The 24,309-nt window shown below is 36.5% G+C and overlaps 1 pseudogene; it reads right to left on the bottom strand.

The window, feature by feature from the left end:
- Positions 1–14,853: 14,853 nt before the first annotated feature.
- Positions 14,854–24,309, bottom strand: part of LOC114024374 — a 29,149-nt pseudogene continuing 19,693 nt past the window's right edge.

Genomic DNA, 24,309 nt, shown 5'->3' with positions numbered 1-24,309 from the left:
CATTCTTGCTTTTCATCAAGCTATATCTATTTCTCCACAATTTTTACCCATTACTACAAGTTGAGTCTTCTGGGACAAAGCAAACAAAGCTTAATCAATCTTCCCTATGGTGTTTTTGAAGACTTACAGATAGCTATCATATCCGTCTTTTTTTCTTTCCACACAATCAATCCTGTATCTTTAGTGTCATTAACTGATCTTCACATGGCATGCCTCCCCGGGCCACCATCATCTTAACTGCTTTCTTCTGGATGTTCTCTTGTTTATGTTGATAAATCTAGTGTCCAGAACTGAAAAAAAAAATGCACCCAATACTCCAGATATCTTCTCCTTCAATCTGGATATAATATCTCTATTAAAACAGAGTAGCATCATATTAGCTTTTCTTGTTGCCATTTCACACTATTGACTCCCTTTTCATTACAGTGTGCTGACATCTCTATATCATTTTCCCCCCACAGGAACTGTTGTATCCCACATACTGTATTTGCACTATTCACATAAAATAATTTCATTGATATATTTTGTTTTATATTCCTTCCATTTCCCCTCCCTGAGAGCAATTCTATAAATTTTTTTTTTATAAAAAGAGAAATAGAAAAAAATTGGAAAAAAATGGTCAATGCAAACATAATGCCTGATTTCACATTTGGGATAAGGATAGGGAGTGGATCTGTGATTTCAATGGTCTAGGGAATTTTCTGAGAGAAACTTCTTTTACCAATGCAGGTCAGCCCCTTGATTGCAACTTATAGTTGAAGAGAATTGTTTAAAGCACTGAACATTTAAGTAATTTGCTCAGCATCACATGACAAGTATGTATCAAAAACAGGACTTGAATCCAGGTATCCTAATTAAATGTTATCTTGATTGATTCAATCCACCCTTATGGTCTAATGAAATATTCTTAGATCCCGACTCTAGCGTTTGTGTTAATTCTCTATTCAAGATTTATGTCGTTGGCAAATCTGAGAAGCATACAATCTCTGACTTCATCCAAGTCATTGATTTAAAAAAAAAATCAAAGAGCCTAGAGCCAAAGCTTCATTCCTGGGGTGCTCCTCAAGAGAATTCCAAATAGGTTGTCATCAATTCATTAATAACAAGTCTTTGCATTTTGTCATTATCCTAGTTCAATATCCATCTAACGGTATTATTAGCTAACCCTTATTTCTACATCTTGGCCACTCACTGTGTTGATTTATTATAACGTCATTACAGATTTCTTTTTTTCCACTCAACACTAATTCCTTCCCTTCTTTGCACAAACATATTCAGGACGTCCCTATCATAAAAATAATTTCCTTTGGCCTGGCTCCCTCAATGAGCTTCTAGACTGTTATTTCTTTTCTTTCATTCTTCAACTTATGGAAACAATTGTACATGCTAGTTGACGATACTTCATCAGCTGCTCATTCATCAGTGTTCTTCCTTCTGGCATTTCCACACAACCTTCAAACTTTTCCTTCAAAGGTGACATTGGAAAATTCAGTGACTTTTCTCAGTCTTTAATTTTTTTTTTGTAGTATTTGTCCTTGTTAACTACGTCTTCCTTTTTACAATTCTTGCCTTCCATGACTGATGCCTATCTAGCTTCTCCACCTATTTCTGTTTCATTGGTTTCTATTTCCTTTTCTAATTCCTCATCCTTAGCTTACATCCTCTCCTTAAGCATTCTCCAAGTTTTTATCCTTGACCTGCCTAATTTCCCTTTCTATACCATATTTTTTCCTTGATATTATTCATATAATCAACTGCCTGCTAAACATTTCTACTCATAAGTACCACTGGCACCTTAATGTCATCATGTCCAAAATAGAACTCATTATCTTGCCCATATTATGAGCTCCTTCCCCTGATTTTCCTATTTCTATTAATTACAAACTGCTAGTCATTTGAGTTCAAAAGTTGGAGCCCCTTTTCTTTCTAATGCCTAACCCATATCCTCAAACCCTCAATCTTATTGATTCAACTTTGTAAGGCTCCTGGCCCTACAATACTTTACCCAACTATTATTTTACCTTCATATATTCTATACCATTGCCTAGATAGGTTACCTGACATTCCCTCAAAAAAAAAAGTCATGTACTCTTCCTCCATACTCACACTTTGTATGGGAAGAGCTTTGGCATGGAATAATTTCCACCTCTACCTACCTTCATTTTCACTAATTCAAATCTGATCCATTATTAAGGCCTAGGTATAAAGGCTTTTCCTTCATAAACCTTTCATTGGGCTCCCAGTTAGAAGAAATATTCCATTTGTTCAGTCTCAAGGAGTGTGTGAACCTGAAACTTAGAACTGTTTAGGAGCCAATGAGATAGTAGATGAAGAATGTTCTCATTACAATAACAATAAGCAATTCCACAAATATTAATAAAGTGGTGTTGTTCAGTTGCTTTTCAGTCATGCCTGAATCTTGGTGACCCCATTTGGGTTTTTCTTGACATAGATATTAGAGTGGTTTGCCATTTCTTCTCCTGCTCATTTTACAGATCAGAAAACTGAGGCTAACCAGGTTAAGTGACATGCCCAGGGTCATACAGCTAGTAAGTGTTTGAAGGCAGATTTGAACTCAGGTAGATGAATCTTTGTGATTCCAGGCCCAGCACTCTATCTACTGCACCAACTAGATGTCCTTATAAAGTAGTTGGGTGGGACAACTCTACCCCATGAAAGCCACAATAGTTTTGTTTTTATTTTTTTTTTCTTAAAAAATAAGCCTGCTCATGAGGCTTACTTAGCTCAAGGAAGTAAAGGCTTCAGCTGTTGACAGAGCTTGTTGTCTCAATGCAAACATCAAGAACATAAGAATCTCAAGCTTCTGACTAGTGGAATGCCGTGGCTAATTAAGAAGCAGGGGAGTTTCTTTCAACTGAATAAATGTTAGGTACTCCAAAACAATCTCTCCACACTCTGAATATTCTTCCCCTGCTATGGCTAGGTAGATTTATTTGTTAACTGCTAAATGTTATACGTTCCAATATGGAGCCTGAGATAACAGACCAGACTAGCCAGGTCTAGATAATTGTTATTGCTATTCAGTCCTTTTCACTTGTATCTCATTCTTTGTGACCCCATTTGGGATTTTATTGGCAAAGATACTGGAATTGTCTACCAGTTCCTCATCCAGCTAATTTTATAGATGAGGAAACTGAGGCAGATAAAGTTAAGTGACAGAGTCACACAGCTAGTATGTATCTGAGGCCAGATTTGAACTCAGGAAAAAAATGAGTCTCCTTGGCCTGACATTTTATCCATTGCACTACCAATTGCCCTAGATAATTACAAATATCTATTATGTGAAAAGCAGTGAGCCTGGCAGTAGGATAGATATCCAATGCAGCCCAAAATTCTTAAATCTTAGTTTAAAACTTAACCAAAACTAAGACATTTCAGCCAAGTATAATTTAGATAAGACATTATCCTTACACACAAAGGTCCTATAGTCCAGTAATTGGGAAATAAATATACGCACATGCATACATATATACATAAACACATATGTATATACACATACAAACATGCATGTATTCATATATATGAGTGTGTGTGTGTGTGTGTGTGTGTGTGTGTGTGTGTGTGTATTCCTCTTCAAACTTCTCATCATTTCAAAAGCTCCTGGGTCCCATCTTTGAGAAAAAAGATGGATGAGCTGCTCTTCCCAAAGTTTCTTCCTTTAGCAACCTAAAGTGGAGTTGGTCTTGAAGCTTGGAAAGAAATGAAAAGACTTAGGATCTCTCTCCCACTCTTGGCAATCCCACTCAAACCCTGACACTGCTTGAAGCATTTATGTCCACTAATAAGGGGACAATTTCATATCAATGGGTTTTGGGACTGGAGTTACATGATATTAAGCATTTTTGTTCCTGGAGTACTTTATATTCACTCCTCCTCTAGTGCTTATCACATCCTCCCTTGTATTCTATTCACTTGCATGTATTTTTTTTCCTCTCTTCTACTAGATAGTGGGCTCCTTGAGATCAGAGACTGTTTCTTATTAATTTTTATAATCTGAACATAGTAGGCATTGATAACACATTGAATTTAGTAGATTTAAATATGTGGTGTGTCTGTCTCCTCCTTTCCACATGCTATGACACTACCTGGACTTTTATGGTAATTCTACAATATTTTATTTTTTCCCCTCTCCATCAATAGTGTAGTGACTTGTACATATTAAGCCCTTTATAAATATACATTGACCAGATGAATTTCTGATAATGGTATCACCATTCTCTTAATTACTTTGATTTGTTTCTTAACTTATATCCTATCAACCATCATTTGTATTTAATTCTTCTATATAAATCTTTGAATAGGTCTCTATATATAAGCCATCTCATGAATAAATCCCTTCTCTATTTCCACTATTACTATTCCAAGCTCAATGATCATCACTTCAAATCTGTCCAGTGTACCACAGGTTAATATTTATCCTGTACCTACTAGATATAGAGGAAGTAAGACAATCCCTGCCCTCATGGTTTTTATAGTCAAACAAATAGGTAAGATACCAGCACAACTATATAATAGAATATTTCAAAAGTATATTAGAGGTTAAAAAATAATCAAGACATTTTAGGACAGATAACAAAGATAATTGCTGACCAAGAGGATCAGAGAATTTTTCTTCACAAGGTGATGATTTAATTGGGCTTTAAAATATGGATAATAATTGGATGTGGATTGTGAATTATATTTGTGGATTATAATAGATAATAATTAAATGTGAGAAGAGGAACTAGAGTGGGGTATTCTAGAAATAAGGTAAATGTGAGCAAAAGCAAGAATACAGTGCATGTTTGGAAAATCAAAAATAGTTTCATTTTCTTGGACCATTGTATTCATCATACATGCATATACACACACAAATTGTGAGTTATGTGGGAAGAGAGAATAACAGGAGTTTGTAAAGTTTATCAAATGAATGTCAGATAAAAGGGTTGGACCTTACTGTCTTGGTAGAATGGGATAATAGAATTTTTTTGAGCTAAAGAGTAGCATGATCAGAAGAAATATAATTCTGGCTCCCAGGTAGGATTAGAGGTATGATAAACTGGGGATGAGAGGACGTCCATAAAAGTACAACTCTAGGCAGGTATCATTGATAACCTATGTAAAGATGATTAGCAATAGAGAGGAGAGATTTGATTTAAGGGATATTGCGAAGGGATAAGCAAGAAACCTTGACAACTGACTGGTTAACAGAGGTAGTAAAGTCCAAAGAAAATTCCAATGTTCTGAATGTGGAGAGGATGGGGAATGCTGCTGGCATGTAGAGAGATTTAGATGTCTAAACCAGAAGCAACTTAAGGGAAAACACAATGAACTTAGCTTTCGACAGGTTGATTTTGAGATGTTAGTGTGAAAAAAAAGATGGAGATGTTTGGCAGGCAGTTGGCTATGTCTTTATATGTTTATATCCCTAGAGCACAATACAGTGCCTCACACACAAGAGGTAACTAGTAAACGCTTATTGAAATGAATTCTAGATGCAAGTGTAGAGGTCAGAAAACCCTGAGTCATTTGCACAATGGTCTCAGTTGGAACTATTTTTGTTGTTTTTCTGTCACTTCAGTTGTGTCTGAATCTTTGTGACTTCATTTGTGATTTTCTTGGGAAAGATAGTGGAGTGGTTTGCCATTTCCTTCTCCTGTTCATTTTATAGATGAAGAAACTGAGACAGGGTTAATTGACTTGCCGAGGGTCACATAGCTAGTAAGTGTCTGTGGCCATATTCGAACTCAGGTTTTCCTGACTCCAGGGCCAGCACTCTATCTACTGAACCAACTAAGACCCTGGTTGGAATTATAGGGGTGAATTAAATCAGCAAGAGGGAAGCTATGAAGATAAAATAGGAGAAGGCCAAAGATAAATCCTTAGAAGATGTCCATATTCAGAAATTGGTAAGAGAATAAAAATTATTAAAGGAGTTAGGGAAAGGACATTTAGAAAAATATAAGAACTAGGAGAATATTGTGTTTGTATAGCCAGGGTAAAAGAGTACCCAGTCAAAAAGATGGCAGTTTCAAAATTGTAGAGCTGGAAATAAGAGCTCATGTTTATTTAGTACTTAAATATTTGTATAAACTTTGCATATTAAAAAAATGATCTTCACATCTATTCTGGGCATTAGTCACACTGTGTCTGACCCATAGTAAGTGCTTAATACATGTTTATTGATTAATTGGTTGATTATTATTATTATACATTTTTACAAATGAATAAAACTGAGAAACATATTATGTATTAAATAACTGAGATGAAGTAATTTGCCCATTATGACACAGTTGATAAGTATTACAGGTGGAATTTGAAACCAAGTCTATCCTGATTACAGCTTAAATGCTTTTTATTTCATACCATGGTCTCTCTGAAGAAGAGAACTCAAGTTATCAGGTCCAGATGAACTTGTAACATGAAAGCACAAAATACTACTACATTGAAGCTCTGGAATATACACCTCCTGAACCATCATCAGTGGTTCTTAAAAGAAATCAAGATAAGAGGTGCCATATTGCCGAAGAAAGGCCAGTCTCATAAATTAAAAAAAAAGGGGGGGATAGACTGTGCCAGTCAAAGATTAATGATTTTTGACAGAATGATTTTTACAATATTAGAGGATTGACTTGTTACCACTTGGAAAGGGAAGGAGGGATAAACAAAAGTCACCATGGCTTTATCTAATACAAACCATTCCTGATTAGCTCAATTACTTTAAAAAAATGATTTATCATCACATTTGGTTTCCTAATAACTTTCACTTCAAAATAAATCTCCAACTCCATGGAACTATCCTCCCCTTTAATAAAATCATGTCATAAACATCTAATACAGAACATTATAGTTTAATAATGAGGAACCAGTATCAGTCATAGCATTTGTCTAAATTTTTTGTATGTCTTTGTTGATTTCATTTACATTAACTATGATATGCATTCTCTTTTTTTCTTTCTTCTCTCTACATCAAATTCATTTAAGTACCACCTGAATAATTCATATTTGACATTCCTCATGGTATAAAAATATTACATTATATCCACATACCTCAATTTCTTTGGTCATTCCTCAATAGCTGAATACACATTGAATTTCCTGCTTCTTGTTACTATAAAATGGGTTGTTATAAATATTTCAGTCCACATGTTACTTTTTTTTAACTGACCTCACATATTAAGTCTAGTAGTAAGGTAAGTACATAAAATAGGATAAATAATTTAGTAACTTTTCTTGTAACTTTCAAATTGTTTTGCAGAAAAGTAGGTTTAATATATACTGCCACTGATAATGCATTAAAGTGATTGTCCTCCCACAACTCCTTCAACATAGACTATTTCAACCTTTTTTTAATTTTCAACAATTTTATGGGTATGAAATTACAACAGAGTGTTTTAATTTGTATTTCTTGTTAATTATTCAGAGATTTTTTAATAGCTTATGATTGGAAATTATCTTTTTGGGAAATTGTCATATCAGGTAAAAAAAAAAAAAGCAACAAATAGTTCACATCATCCATAACTGAATACTTAGTTACTGGGGAATGACCTTTAGGGCAATATTTTAGGATTTATGCCTTATGCATTGTTGATATCAGACTTTTATTATACAAGGTGAATGTATGCGTTATTGACAGTTTCTGCAATCTATTCATCTAATTGTTGCATTGATTTTGTTTTTGCAAAAGCTTTTATATTTTTACATAACTGAAATTATCTGTTATCTTCAGTAATTTTTTTTCTGTCACTGGATATGAATTCTCACCTAACCATGGTCACAAAAGGTAACATCTTCCATTCTCTAATTTTTATAAGATATGCCTTTTTTCAAGCTCAGAATTCTTGTTCATTCTGAACTTATTGTGGCATGTTATATAAAATGTTGGTCTAAACCCATTTTCCATTAAATTAATTTCCAGTTTTATCAGTAAATTTTATTGAATTAGGGGTCCTTTCTTCAGTTGTTTGAGTTTTGGGGTTTATCTAACACCGGGTCACTATTCATTTGTGTTTAAATCCTGAGTTATTCAGGCTCTATATCTGATCTACTTTTCTTTTTTTTAATCAGTGCCAAATAATGTGGATAATTATTTCATTATAAAATATTGTAAGATTCAGAAATACCCTTAGCACCTTAATGGAGACAAGATGAACCTTATATACAGCAAGACTGTGGGAGGGATCTAGGAGTGGTCAAGTAGTTTGCCAGTACAGTGAGGTAATAAAATGCCAGAGACCTGGACCACTTGCCAAGGGAGAATGGAGCCCAGCTAGGATTAAGAGTGGGAAGTGGTTGGAGGCCACAGGGAGGTAAGACAATGGAGGACCAGGCTAGGGTAACAGAGAATTGGGAGATTGGGCATAGACACAATGAAAGGCCAGTTAATAGGATTATAGCCTCAGGCAAACACCAGAGATTTGGCTATTTGAGAAAGTCCCAGTTGTTTTCTTGGAGGGGGGCAGATCCCAACCCCATCAAATCTATCATAATTATCATGATATTTATAAAATTCTGGAAGTCAAAATGTGTTGATATTCTATGAAGTTTCTGAATACTTTTCATAAAACTATGGATTGGTCTTTTTAGACATCATTCTTCTCATGTGGTTCAACCTAAAAGCTCAATTCTATGGGAGTCATCTAAAATTGGTAAAGAAATGAGTACCCTGAGTATAAAGCACAAAGAAGAGTATATGGATCAAATTTTGCTTCAAGAAGAACAGAACTATTTTGTTATATTTCTTACTGAATTTGATCTTTTGCTTCATAGATTTAGTGACTTTGCATCTCTTATACATGAGCCCTTTTGAGAATCTCAGAGGGGCTAAGAAACTAACAAGGCATTGAAATTTAAATTCCTTTTATATAACATAAGAAATAGATGACACAAGAAAAAGCTTAGTTTAGAAAACTAAATAATTCTGCAAACCCATTTGAAAATCATACTAAACTACAAACACAATAAGAATATGTCTATTAAAATTCAGCAAATAAACCCTTTTTAATTACCTACAAGAGGCAAGGCACTGTGCCAGATAAGGTTTAAACAAAGGTAAATAGGTTAAGGTACTTATGATTAAATGGAAATGGGTAGGGCAGGGAGTGTAGATATATACATAATCCCAGCTATAATGACAAAGAAACTGAGATAACATGGAAAGAGATGTAAGGCCTGAATGGTTTGAGACCTGTGTGGAGGGAAAGATCACTTTCCTGGGAGGCAGGGATAGACGGAGGAAAGCAGAGAAACTTGAATGTTTAAAGGAAATGTTGGGTACAGCTTCATGAAAGAAGGAACTTGGATGTTGGACCTTGAAAGAGAGTATGGATCTTAAGTAAAAGTGAGGTTTATCCATTGTAGACATGGCAGATACTCTGAAGATCACTGTAGAGATAGAAAGGGTAAGATAAGAAAAGATAATGTAGAGGATTACATTTTGATTGAAATTTAGATGTGAAAAAGAATGGGATGAGTAGAATGATGCAAGATCAGATAGGTAACTTAAAGATAGATTGTGGAGGACCTTAAATGAGAGTGTAGGCTTTGTTAGCCAATCGCTGGGGCCTTACAGAAGGCTTTTTTATAGAGGAGCAAAATGGTTACAGTAGTTCGGGAAAGCCAATTGCTCTGAACAAGGTTCAGAAAAAAATGTGTACAATTTAATTAAGATAATGCCTCCTACAATAAAGTCTTCTTAAAATGCAGTTATTACTTTCATTGGTGGAAGCAAGATGGCAGAGTAGAGAAAGCACTCTGCTGGGATCTCCAACGCTCTCCTCCAAACAAATTTAAAATCATGCCTTAAATCGAATTCTGGAGTGGCAGAGCCAACAAAAGATCAGAGTGAGACTTTCTTCTAGCCCAAGATTACTTGAGGAGGTCAGAAGGAGAAAAAACATGGAGATTTAGGCTGGCCTGGAGTTCATGTGGATGAGACATCAATGGTGAGACTAAGTGGTGGTGACAGAAGCAAAGAGACTGAGGAGTAGTCAAATAGCTATCAGTAGAATCAAGAGAGATTTGTGTCATGAAAACCCAGAAAATAGAGAGTATCCAGGAGGAAATGATGATTAGTGGTATCAGATGCTGCACAAAGGTCAAGGAATATCAAAATAAAAGGAAGGTGGATGTGGCAATAAGGAGACAATTTATAAAACTGGAGGCATTAATTTCAGCTGAAAGATAAAGTCAGAATCAAGATGAAAGAGTATAAGAGAAGGTATTAAAGAGAGTCAGGGGAGAAGTAGGGATACCAAACATAGATGGATTTCTCAAGAAATTTAGCCAAGAAGGAGAAGAAAGATTCTTTTTCTTAGATGTTCTTTGATGTTTTACAATTGATTAATTTATTTTTAGTTTTCAAAATTCACTTCCATAAACTTTTGAGTTTTAAATTTTCTCCCCTTCCCTTCCCACCTCCTTCCCTGAGACTGTGTGAAATCTGATATAGGCTCTACATATACATTCCTATTAAATATATTTTCACATTTGTCATGTTGTAAAGAAGAATTAGAACCAATAGGAGGAACAACAAGAAAGAAGAAACAAAAGAAAACAAAACAGAAGGGGAAAAAGAACAAATAGTATTAAGCAAGACATTTTCAAGGATATGGAGAAGGGGTCTGGTAGGTAGAAAAAGACTAAGACTTCAGATGATACTACTGGCACTTAGCAATAAATACATGGTTTAAGTTTAAGTTTCCAGCGAATGATAACTTCAAAATTGCAAGGCTGGTTGACTGGAAGGATGACATTACAAACAAAGGCCAGGAGAAGGGACCAGTGTATAGGGAATATGACAGATTCAATTTTAAGCATTGGGTTTGAGAGCTATCGGTTCATCTTTGTGGTGGAGGTCTGAATCTCAAGAGAGAGGCTTATACTGCACCTCAATGTAACCAAGATCTAAAGCCCATTAGTATGGGACCCAGTCCTCACTGGAAGAGATCAATGCCCTGTGCCGGAATGAAGGGTGGAGAGTGAGAGAGAGGAGCTTCCAGAGCACTTGGCTTCCAGCTTCCTGAGAGAAGAAGCTAGAGGGTACCAGTCCCATTTCAGCTTCCTTTTTCTTTTTTTTCCCAAATAGTTTAGAAGTATTGGGATTAATTGTTCTCTAAGTGTTTGGTAGAATTCACTTGTGAATCCATCTGGCCTTGGGCATTTTTTTTCTTAGGAAGTTCATTGATGGCTTCTTCAATTTCTTTTCCTAAAACAGGGTTATTTAAGTATTCTATTTCCTCTTCTGTTAATTTAGGCAATTTATATTTGTTAAAACATTCATCCATTTCACTTAGATTGTCAGATTTATTGACATACAATCAGGTAAAATAGCTACTAGTTATTGCTTTAATTTCCTCTTCATTGGTAGTGAATTCACCCTTTTCCTTTTTGTTACTGATAATTTGTTTTTTTTATTTTTAACCAAATTAACCAAGGGTTTATTTATTTTACTGATTTATTTTAATAAAACCAGTTCCTAGTTTTATTTATTAGTTCAGTGCTTTTCTTACTTACAAGTATAATTTTCTCATGTAAGATGTAAACAGTTTAACCTTATTAAAGCCCTCATGATTTCTCTTTCTTGATTACCGTTATATCCTTCTCATCAGTCTTTTATTTGAATGTCATTTTTTATTCAGCTCTGGTCTTTTCATCAAGAATTCTTGAAAATCCTCAATTTCATGAAATAATCATTTTTTTTCCTCTGAAGGATTTTACTCAATTTTGCTGGGTAGGTCGCCCCCCCCCTTCCATGTATATAGATAAATAGATATAGATAGATAGCATATGCATGTATTATTTACATTTATATATGTATGTATGTGTGTGTATATATGTGTGTGTGTATATATATGTATGTATGTATGTATGTATGTATGTATGTATGTATGTATGTATAGTGGAGACTTCTAATTTGAAGATGAACCTAGGTTAGAAATCTCAAGGCTTCAGAGACTGCTAAGAACAGCCTTCCTCCACCTTGCAAAATGCAGCACTTGTTGATTCAGGCTATCCAAAGAAGGAACAGAGTTGAGCCAATGAAGGATTTGCAGCAAGGGACCAGTGTGTATAGCTATACTTATCCTGAAGGAAAGAGAATTGAAACCCAGACTGTGACAGCACCATTCCCATAAAACATGCACAGGACAAATATACAAGCCTCTGAACCATATCTTCCCCGAAGAAAACTGAAACAACTATGCCAAGGGAGTGTGCCTGCCAATAAAAAGAAAAGAGCCAAAAAGGGTATGGTGGGTGAATTTTTAAAAAATGAATTAAATATCAAAATTTCAAGAGGAACATCCTCAATAAAAACCAGAGCACAAGCAAATTAAATCATATGAGCAGAACCTAAAACTAGAAAGAACAATACATTCTGTAAAGGACTACATAATTCTCTTAAGAAATATGACAAGGCAGGGCAGCTAGGTGGAACAGTGAATAGAGTTCCAGCCTTGGAGTCAGGAAGACCTGAGTTCAAATCTGACCTCAGACACTTGACACAACCCCTAACGCCTAAGAAAAAAAGAAAAGAAAGGAAAAGAAAAGAAAAGAAAAGAAAAGAAAAGAAAAGAAAAGAAAAGAAAAAAAGCAATATGACAAGGCATAGAAAAGTGTCCTAATGCCTTCTGGAAAACAGAATCCCATAGACTCTCAAGTGACTATGAAACAAGAAATTCCAGAATAATTCAAAAGACATGCAAAATCTGTAAAATAAATTTAAAATGAATATAGGTCAGAACTTAGAAGTCTAAATGAAGAATTGAATTTAAAACTGTATAATAGTTCAGAAAAAATTGAATTCATATTGCAGAGTGTTTATAAACATGCAAGTGAGAGATTAACAAAGTAGAATAAAAAAATATTGAAGTGGAAAAAAAGGTTGTAGAAAGGAAGGAAAAGGTAGCAATATCTATAGAATACACAGACTCTATAAAAACTAAAACTACTGACCTTCAAGACTGGGGGAGGGGTGTAGATAGTTTAATAATCATAGGATTCCCAGTAAAACAACATGGTGAATCAAAAAATCTGAATTTAATAATAAAGGAAATAATAATAGAAAAATTTTAAACTGCCAAATTCTGAGAAAATAGCATTAACCAAGAGAATTCAAATATTACCTCTAGAATAACACAGTACATAAAATATATGTGAGTTAGCTTAAGGAGTCACTCAAGAAATAGTTACAGCTAGAAAATGCTCTTTGTAGAAGTAAATAATTTGAGAGATAGTCATGACTATACCACTGCAATGTAATAAAAGTATTGATACTCCCTGTTAGTTTAGTGTTCTACCAAACACATTTCCACATAATAAGTTTTTGGAATGGGATAAAATAATAATAGAATTCTTTCAGAAGAACAAGATATCTATAGCTTCAAGGGAATGTCAAAAGTGTCTGCCATTTCACCTCTCAAATTATATTCTGTTAAATTTATTTTAAAGACTTTGACAACAAAGCTTTTGGAATTAGTTAAAAGATATAAATTCTATCACTAGGGACAGAAAAGATAGATCAGATGCAGAAGAAGAGGAACACAATGGCTTATTGTATTTTTCTAGTAATATAGAATAGGAATACAGAACAGAATGAGAACTTAAAGGATAATGGGGTGAAGGACTCAAGAGTAAAGGACAGGATAAGATTAATGCTTTCTCCTCAATATCAAGCAAATTTGTCCCCCACACTATATTCTTCTCACTCTATTTACATGAGGCTTCATTACAAATCATGTACATTATTGAAGCCTGGACTATTTCATATGATTCTTTGCCAGCCAAGCCAACTTTGACACTACTGAGAGAATATCTTTCTTAGACACAGAACTAGTTGTTTATTCCATTACTCAAAAATCTTGGGTTACTCCTTGAAGTTCAGCCTCTTTTGTCTGGCATTCAATTTGCTACACCACCTAACAGTACCCTTCTTTCCAACCTCATGTCATATTGTTCTTTTTACATGCCCTCCTTTTTCCAGTCAAGTGGGGCTCCCAGGTGTGCATTATGATCTTACACCTCTGGATCTTTATTTAGACTACTTCCTACATTTGGGATGCTCTCTTTCCCATTTTTTGATTTTGAATTCCTACCCATCCTTTTTTTCCAGGTAAAAGAACTGTGTTCCCCAGGGCAAATGGGTATGTGGAAAAGCCTCAACCAGAAACAGAACGACATTCAGGTGGGATGGCACAGAACAAGAGATCAATTGGGACAAGTGGTGTGAGACCAAGATCAGTTAGAGGGCAGGAGGTAGCCAACCTGGTCAGTGCTCTTTGCTTTTGATTCTGGTCAGAGCCTGTCCTGTCCCAATTTGTTCCTGAAGAGTGTGCTAGAGGCTTCCCCTAGTAGTCTAGCAGGCCTAATAAACCCTTTAGTTCTGATTAGCAACATGAACAAAATAGATGAGTTTTTCACTGGTGGGAGCTTCTGCGGATCATGATTTCTTCTCAACCTCTGTCTGGAGTTGGGCTTGCGGGGAGTGGAGGGTTTTACGTTAAACCAGTTTCCCATAAGATCCCTTTTAATCTCCCTGAAGAAGGCTTTCCTCCCTGGGTGTGGTATATTGACTCCTCTTCTGTTATAGACTCCTTTCTGCATGAAGGCGTAACAAAGTCCAACAATAATCAGAAATAACAAGATGGTGAGTGACAGGAAATCATGGCTCCAGTTATTGTGTAGGATACATCATGCAGAAAGATGGTCGTTTGGTCCATACTGGGTCACCAGGCTTAGATATCCCTGATGGAAGAGACACAGGATTGCTCTTGGTTTACTGGGAGAGAGGGTTGATGTGTTTGTCTCATAGGTATAGGGAGAATCAGAGACAATGGATTCTGTTCTGCTCCCAGGTCACAGTGATGTCTCCTGTAGTATGAAGGCATGATCATGGTCCCCCTGGATGTGGCCTTGCTCAGGTACTACCACCACTTCCTTTTCTCCATAGCTAGTCAGCTTTCCATTGCTTATCTTCTCTGGTATCTTATCTGTCTTATAGGAGAGGTCTTGGCAATAGTCCTGGCAGGGCAGATGGTTTCAACAGGAGATGGGTAGGAGGGCAAACAGCCATGGCAACGCTGGATAAATTGTCTGAGAGTTTGGGGGCTGGCCCCTTATTCCACCAGTGAGGAAACTGACAAGCAGTCCCAAAACAATGACTGTGGTGGAATTGTGTGCACTGTATCATAAATAGGACAGGTTATAATGAATCGCTGCAGTCTTGTGGGCCTGGACAGTGCTAAGGGCATCAGTGTGGTCATAGTGACATCTGTCGAGTTTCTATATGAAGAAAAGCCAGTGCCATTGTGGGGAGGGAGCATTATATTCGATGTCATGCTGCTCATCATATTCCCAATGCAAATCCAGAAGACCATGATAAGTCCAGCCAGCAGACCCACCACTGTACCAGTTGAGTTGGCACAAGGGAAGAAAATGCCAAGACAGAAGAGTCCAAGTGGAGGTCCCTCAACCATCCCAAAGATGCTTATTGCTGCCTGCAGCACAGGCCCCATTTAGGAGGAGATATAGGCCATTCCCAGAAATATCAGGTCACATACTACAGCAAGAACTTTGGAAATCAAAGTGGCATGCTTCTCTGAGATTTCAGAGAAGTGGGGCTGGATCAGATCTTCTGTGGTGACTGTTGCAAGTGAATCGAAAGCTAAGGAGATAGTGCTGAGAGAACCACTGAAGAGACAGGCAAGAAAGAGACCAGGTAAGCCAGGCAGCTCCCCCAGGACTTCCATCACAAGGTATAAGACCATCTGGTCAGAGGAGACTTGAACTTGCTCTGGTGCTAGGGAGTGGTCAAGGTCTTAGACAAACATGATGAGACCAATGAGGCAACCAATGCAGAGTATCACCTGCTGGCAGGGAAATACAGTGTAAGCAGGAAAGAATGGCAGTCTTTTAGCTGCGGGAGCTGAGGTAGCACTGTACCTGGGTCTGGTTTACTCCATATAAGGAGAGTATCATAAAGACTACCCCAAAAGACAGAATCCAGAAGGTGTGCCGCACAAATGGGTCTGGATTCAGGCCAATCCCAGAGATACGGCCATGCTGTGAAGCCACATCCCAAACATGTCCCAAACCACCCACCTTGGCAACCCCCATGATGACAATAGCTAGCTGCCCCAGTAACGTGGACACTGTCTGGAATACATCTGTCCAAATGACCGCCTTCAGCCTACCCGGACTAGTATAGATAGTACACACAATGTTCAGAGACAGCACTGAGCCCCGCAGATCAAAGCCTGTCATTGCATTGAGTGCCAAGGCTGGGGCATAAAGAACAACACTCATGTAGATCACCATCTGAAAGATGAAGGTTAGGGTTCCACACAGTCGCACAGCCTTAGTGAATCGAAGCTCCAGGTACTCATAAGCACTGGAGATATTCAGTCAGTAGAAGATGGGTATGAAGATATGGGTGGGCACCCACAGACCTAAGAAGTAGGAGTAGCCTAGAAACCAATACTCAGTGCCAGAATGGTAGATCTCCCCAGGGACTTCTAGGAAGGCCGCAGCTGACTAAAAGGTGGCAAGTAGAGATAGTGTCACAGGTAGGGAGCCCATGCTGTGGTTAGCCAACAGGAACTGGCAGACTGTGATCTGGCTCCTGCCTCGACATGCATAGAACAGCCCGCTTGCAAGTGATGCCACCAGCAACAATGCACATACTCCATAGTCCACAAGGGTGATGCGGGATAGGGTTGTTGGAGGCATTGCCATTGAAAGGGTTATGGTGGATGGACTTATCCCAAAAAAGAAGTCTCTGATGCCCACGCCCTGTACCTAGGTATCCCTCATAGACTCTGCAATACTCTCCAGTCGTGCAAGCAAAAGATGAATTTCAACTACAACCTGGTGCCCAATCACTCTCCTTACTGTTCTCCTCTGCGGGGCATGGTAGAAGCCAAGCTCCTTTGCTTATGCCAGTGCTAAGAAGTCCCCTCCATCTCTTTCCAGCTCTCCATCATTTATTTTTCTTTGCCCTGTAGATTCTTTACTTCCTTGCCTCCGAGCCATAATGCTCTTCTGCTCAGTGCAGAGATGATATCTCTTCCTCTTCAGATGCGCCCCCACCCCCCCCAACTTGCCCCACTGCGTGGTACTGCCACTTACAGCACAAGTGGGTTCTCTGAACACTTACCTATCCTTTAAAGCCCAAACCAAATACTATTTCTCATAAAACACTGCGTCTATTCCCCCAGTCCATCATAACCTTTATTAGTCCTCACAACCTCATATTGCATTTGTTTTGTAGCTTACTAATAAATTATCGTGCATAATTGTGTTATAGTAATGTATTTTGGCCTACTGTGAATACCTTGAGTTCAGGGACCCATTTCTCAGCTAAACTTGTACATCTCCAGCATCTAGCACAGTTCTTTGATCACAACAGAGAATTAATTCTGGGTGTGGCTTTTCTGTGTGTCTGTCTACTATTCTTATGGAAGTTATTCATGAATAGGGACTTAATCATGTGTCTTTCATGATTGTCTCATTATTGAAATCTTATCTTGTTATTTAACCTTGACATTTTGGTAAGTTGTCTCTGGAACTTGTGAAATCCCTGAAGGCAAGGAGTGGCTTCTTTCTTTGGCTTCCCCATAGGACTCAGCAGAGCGCTCTCTCTCACAGTTCCTCGTTTTCTAGCTTCGAATACATACATACATAGACATGCACATATATGGACATGCACGTATATATATATGTGTAGAGATTATATACATATATGAATACATACACATATACATAGGTGTCTATTTGATTTGACTAGAATTACTATAAACCATGGGTACCTTGGTGGATAGAGTTGTGGGCCTGGAGTCAGGAAGATACATCTTCATGAGTTCAAATCTGCCCTCAGAGATTTACTAGCTGTGACCCTTGGCAAGTCACTTAATCCTGTTTGCCTCAGTTTCCTCAACTGTAAAATGAGCAGGAGAAGGAAATGGCAAACCATTCCAATATCTTTGCCAAGAAACCCCAAATGGAGTCACAAAGAGTCAGTCACAACTGAAACAAATAAACAACAACTACAAGCTATACAACTATGTTCAATATAACAAACTTTTCTCATAGAGGGGCATTTAATGTCTCTGGGTCAGCGTGAAAAGTAGCAACCGAGACAAAAATCCAGGTATTTGAAGCAGAGAAGGGAGAGGAAATGAAATTAGGAAAGAAGAGATCTGAAATCTCAAGATGAAAGAATTAAAACAGAAGACAAAAATGGCATTTTTTCCGCAGTGCCAGGGTCTCTTGTCAATCACCAAACAAGATAATTCTGGCTTTAAAAAGCAGTGAAGAGTGATAGAAGAGGGTTAGAAATTTCAACCTGAAGGCAGATAACAAACAAACAAAATTTTGGAAGCTTGGCCTTTACTTTTATAAGATTGACCCTTATTTTTAGTCATCAATGGAACAGTGTAAAACTTGGGCCAATTTCTGAGCTGAAGTCAGCAGTTGAGGATGTCATCAATTTATCTTTCTATTCTTAGTGGAAGCCATGGGATAAATTCAGTATAAATGAACCAAGCAAAATTGGTAAGATTTCTGATGTGTGTATAGAGAGTTAAAATCTAGGCAAAAAAAAGAGAAAAACCTGAAAAAAAAATTTCGCTTTCCTCTGAGTTATATCTGACATTACTACCACTTCCTGGTAACATTTTCTTATTGCTTCTCTCAATTTCCCTAATTCTGAAACCAGTGAGAGGAATGCTATTCAGTTCCTTTCAAGATTATATTTGAGTCCATTATCAGGGAAATAAAATACTGTATTTTAAATGCAAGCTATCTGATATTCTGCTGATCCAGAAAAAAAGACAGATATGAAGAATAACCAGCACATATTTTACATTTAAGAAATAATATATACTATTAAAATAGCACAAGTTAATAGTGACCAATATGACACAATTACAACATTTTAATCCATTATTTGACATTTTCAACCATGAGGTTTTTTTTCATTTGGGATAATTTGCCTCTTTTTCAAGTGAGGATTTTTTTCTTTATTGTGATTCACTTGGGCTGAATGAATTGTGACTGGTTTCAATTTGTAGTGTTGAATCCTTCATGCATGCATTAGCATCTGATTAACAGTTGGAGATTACTTCAGCAAAACCAGAAGTTCGAAGCTAGAAAAAGAGGAACTGTGATCATGCCACTTTTAATCATACTATTCTACAACCCCAAAGTAAGGCTATATTTTTGCTGATGTTACATAGGAGCTACTGATTCTTGTTGAAGGGCTAACATATCAAAATTTAATTCAATATAGACAGAACTTTTTTTTCTCTAGGCAAAATGCCTACTATCCCTCTGTGCCACCCACTATTTAAGTACATACTGGAAAATCCCCCTTTCCTAGAAGGATTGAAGGAATCAGAGGAAGAAACATTTTCTCCATATCTAGTTGACCATGGTAGTGCTTAGAGAAATATATCATAGTTTTACTTGAGTGCTCCTTTCTCACTCAATTCAGTTGGTATGAAAAAAATTTTATTAATGCTCCTATGCGATTTTCTAGTCATTTCTTAACAAGTGGAGAACAAACAACCCCATATCCATAGTGATACAGGTCATAGATCAAGCCTGAGGGCAGAGCATCAGGAAGGCCACAGAATGGAGCCTGGGGCTCTGTGGACCCTATCAGTGATAAGAACAATTAAATTGCCCCAGGGTTTCCCAGACTATCTCTACTGAGTAAAATACAACTCATAAAGTCTTATTGATTATCACATTGCTTTTTTGTGAGTCCTAATTATCTTCCATAAAATCACTAACTTCTAACTCCCTAGACAGGTCCTAGTGGCATTTCTTTGATTCTAAGGTTTTAATTGTTTGCTGCTTGATGAAAAATCCAACTTCTTTTTCTACCTTGAGTTTGTTTCTCAGTCAAGACGTATGTCAAATTATAGCTTTCATAATATCAAAATCCGTAATTGAGATGGTAAATTATTTGGCCTTTAATGGTTTCTCTTTCCTTTTCCTGTCTGTGCATTTTAGCTCATGAAAAATGTATATGGTGGAGAAGAGTATGTAGCAATTATTTTTGAATGTACAGTGATGAACCTCTAGTTTCAACTATAAACTGAAACTCAAAGTAGGAGCACTTTTTTTCTCTTGTTGTATAAATTTAGTTGATTCATCTGTGGTCTCATTCAAATTTTTGTCTATTTGTTACTGATTCTAATTTGATAGAAATCATGGCTGTTTCTAGAGGCTAGGCTAATGTTTACTGCATCCAAGAATTAGTCAGTGTTAATTATATATACTCTTCTCTGGATTCTGTGAATACTATTTGAATACATACACACACACATACACATCCTCCACCCATAGAATGCAAGCTCTTTGACGGCAGGAACTATTTCATTTTTGTCCTTGTATTCCAAAGTTCTAGAACAGTGCCTGACACCTAGTGATTACTTAATAAATGTTTGTTGATAAATTGGTGGATATATAAAGTCCCATTATATTATTTAAAGGAAATGCTAACTATTCTTGTTTTAGGAAGTGGCTCATAGTAATCACTGGCTCTGATAGAATATGTTCCTTTTGACTAGTGTGGACTGAAAATAGCATCTCTCTCAAACAACTTCACATTTCATTACTCCAATCTACAGGATTCTGTGACTAATGTATGTAGCAAGCACTGGAATCTTTGCCTTTCTCTCCCTTGTATCAAGAGAATTGGAAGTTGAAATGTATTCACTGGAAGATATGCAGTATGGATGATGGGGCTAGTAACAGGTAGAGACATTAGGGAGGTTATTTTTTTTTTAATTAGAAGCAGAGCTACCAGTATCATCCAAGAAAGGATATGCATATATATATGTGTGTGTGTGTGTGTGTGTGTGTGTGTGTGCGTGTGCATGCATATACATATGTATATAACATGCATTTATATATTTAACTTTATATATCTATCTATGTGTGTGGATATGTGTAAATAGACAGACAGACAGAGAGATAGATAGATGATAGATAGATTGATAGATAGATTTGAGAGAATAAATATAGAGCAAAGGGAGAATTGATGTATGGCAGAGAAGAATCATTGGCTCTACAAGTATCTAGGGATTGAGGACTGAGGGAAGATCTATGAAAAGGTCAGTTCCTTCCCCAATTTTCCCTCCTCATGTTTGACTATCCACAGATGCTATAACATAGGATCACCTCTTTCATGACTGATATGTTTCCAACAAACTAAATTTTGCCTCCATCACAAAAAGTTCAAAGCTTAACTAGAAATAGATATAAATATAAAATGACATAGAGGGCCAAATCTCCCTCTAGATGATAGGACTTTTCCAAACTAGGGTCTGAGTGCAATTGTGACTGAACTCAGAACTTTTCACTTAAAAAAGTCCCTCAATCTGCAAAGCAAGGAACCCACTGGACTTTAGGAGATGTTCATTGGCCCCATGCTTGAATTTATCTAATTATTATAACTGACAATTGAGGAGCTTGTCCAAGATCAGTCATTTTATGACTAATGACAGGACGCATCGCAGTAAACTTAGAAAAGCATATACATACATTAATTTATATGTGTATGTACATGCCTGTATTCATACATGCAAATACATGTAAATTATGTAACAGGACTGGTATATATACAATGTGCCACTGATGCAACTAGAAGAGTTGTTATGACATGTAATGGAGGTGCATTGGGAGACTTAGAGACATACATAGATATTTTATAACTGGTTCTAGTTTGCAAACCTCATGGTGACTAGGTATTTATATTTTATCCTAAAGGCAACAGGGACCCATTGGGTTTTATTGAATAGGCAAATGATATGGTCACGCCTACAGTTAAGGAAAATAAATTATTTTTGGCAACTGTGTGGATGATGGATTGGAGTGGAGAAAATTTAGTCTAGGAGACCAGTTATGAGGCTAGGAAGGAGGTGATAATGCCTGCAGTCAGATCATGGCAGTGTAAGTAGAGAGAAGAGAATAGAAATGAGGGATATTGTAGACAAAGAATCAACAGCATTGATTGAATTGAGTGAGACATAATGGATGATTTCCAGTATTTGAATTTAGGTTTCTATAAGAATGGTGGTGCTCTTGAGAGAAATAATGGATTTAGAAGAGTAATGATTTTGTGTGTTTGTGTGTGTGTGTGTGTGTGTGTGGCAGGGGGAGATAATGAACTATTCTTTTGAAATTTTGAGTTTGGTATGCCTACGTGACAACCAAAAAGAAATGTTGAAGAGGCAGTTTGTGATGTGGGAATAGATGTCCTTTTAACTACAAGTCAAGTCTCATTAACTGTAGTGATTTATATGCTGATAAGTGTATAATTAACTTGTGTAACCACTATAAAACTATTTGCCAATCATTGTAAACAATGGCTAGCTTCAGAGAGGCATTGCACAATTTTTGGCAGAAAGAAATTGGGGAAAAAATACTTTATTTGTCATCCAGATTTAGATGATTCATGAATTAAGCTAAATGGTTTTGTAACATTTTCTGAAACTATAAGCATTCTTAAATAGTCTTTCTCTGCACATTGGCATTTCCTTGAGGGAAAGATCATATTTTTAAAGACAGATTTCTTTGAAGTATTATCTTCAAGATCCCTGATCCATTGTTATGTGTGAGCATACATTTTATGCTGTTACCTTTGGTAACTAAACCACATAAGACAGTGTCTAAATTATTGCCAGACTATACCAAAATGTGAGTTATTTTGGGTTACATTGGAGAGGTACTCTAAATATGCTCCTTTGATATCTTTCCATTAAATCTAAAATATACTCAGTTTCATCTGTTGATTGAATTCCTGAACGCAATTGCCGTAAAATGTCCATTAACTCCTACAATCTACTTGAATAGAACAACTTGAAACTTTCTACTTTAGTACAATGAAGTGTATCTATATACCTGTGATGGCAAAACCAGAAAAGACTTGATTTTTCTTGGCTTGAACCAGGTTATCATGTCACTTACTTGCCATTTTCAAACAAAGAAACTACATGTTTTAAAACATTTATATCAGCTCTCTTTGTGGTAGCAAAGAATTAGAAATTTTGAAAATGCCCATCAATTGAGGAATGACTGAACAAGTTGTGTTATATGATTGTAAGGGAATACTACTGTGCTGTAAGAAATGATGAGCTTGATAATCTTAGAAAAAACATGCATAGACTTACACAAAATAAGAGCAAAATGAGCAGGACCAGGAGACAGTAACATTGTCTTAAGAACAACTTTGGGTGACTAAGTAATTTTGAGTATTATAAATACCCAAATTAACTACAAAGGACATAAGACACTGTCCACATCCAGAGAAAGAATTACAAACAGAAGTATGTATAGAATGATTTTAAATACACACACACACACACACACACACACAAAGTTGCAAGATTATTTTTGTTATATACTTAAAAAGAACAGCAAGTTGTACATACCAGATTTTCAGTGACATGTACAGTCATCTTTTTTTTTCCCTACTCTACTATGTTATGGAAATGCTTGTTTTATTTCTTAAGTTCAGAATAAAATAAATAAATAAAATTCTGAACCATACACTCCTGTCATCCTTTCAATGGAACTCAGAATTTACCCATAGAACCTGTTGTTATTGTTGTTCAATCATTTTTCAGTTTTGTCTGACTCTTGATCCTACTTGAGGTTTTCTCAGCAAAGATACTGGAGTGATTTGCCATTTCCTTCTCCAGGTCATTTTACAAAAGAGGGGACTGAGGCGAACAGTGCTAGGCAACTTTTCCAGGGTCACATAGTAAACACTTGAGACCAGATTTGAACTCAAGAAGATGTGACTTCCAGGCAAGTTGTTCTATCTACTGTACCACCCAACAGTGGGCTTATGGCTCATATAAAATCTGAGGTGTTTTTTTGTTTGTTTGTTTGTTTGTTTATTTTGTTTTTTACTTATCTTGCCCAGAACCAACTCACCACACCACTTTCTGGGCATCTCCAAATTTTAATATCTCATGAGTACCTTTCTCCTTTCTAATTCCCCTTTATGTGTTATTTTCTATCTTTAGAATGTTACCTGCTTAAGGTCAAGGACTCTCTTGCTTGTTTATATTTACATCCTTTAGGTTTAACGCAGTATCTGATGCATAGTTAACAATTAACAAATCCTATTTTTGTTCATTTATTCATTCATATTATACAACGAATTTATTCTGAGCATCTGGGACTAGAGCTCAAGGCTCAGACTCATCAGAGAGCTATATAGACTTTCTTGAAAAGGGGTTTATGATTTTGTTTAATATTTTAATAACCGCATTTAATGTAAGTTGTTTTTTTTTT

This window comes from Vombatus ursinus, unplaced genomic scaffold (assembly GCF_900497805.2).
Source record: "Vombatus ursinus unplaced genomic scaffold, bare-nosed wombat genome assembly UNPS02014821.1, whole genome shotgun sequence".
Taxonomy (NCBI): domain Eukaryota; kingdom Metazoa; phylum Chordata; class Mammalia; order Diprotodontia; family Vombatidae; genus Vombatus; species Vombatus ursinus.
Note: the sequence above shows the minus strand (reverse complement) of the source record. Positions and strands in the feature narration are given on the sequence as shown.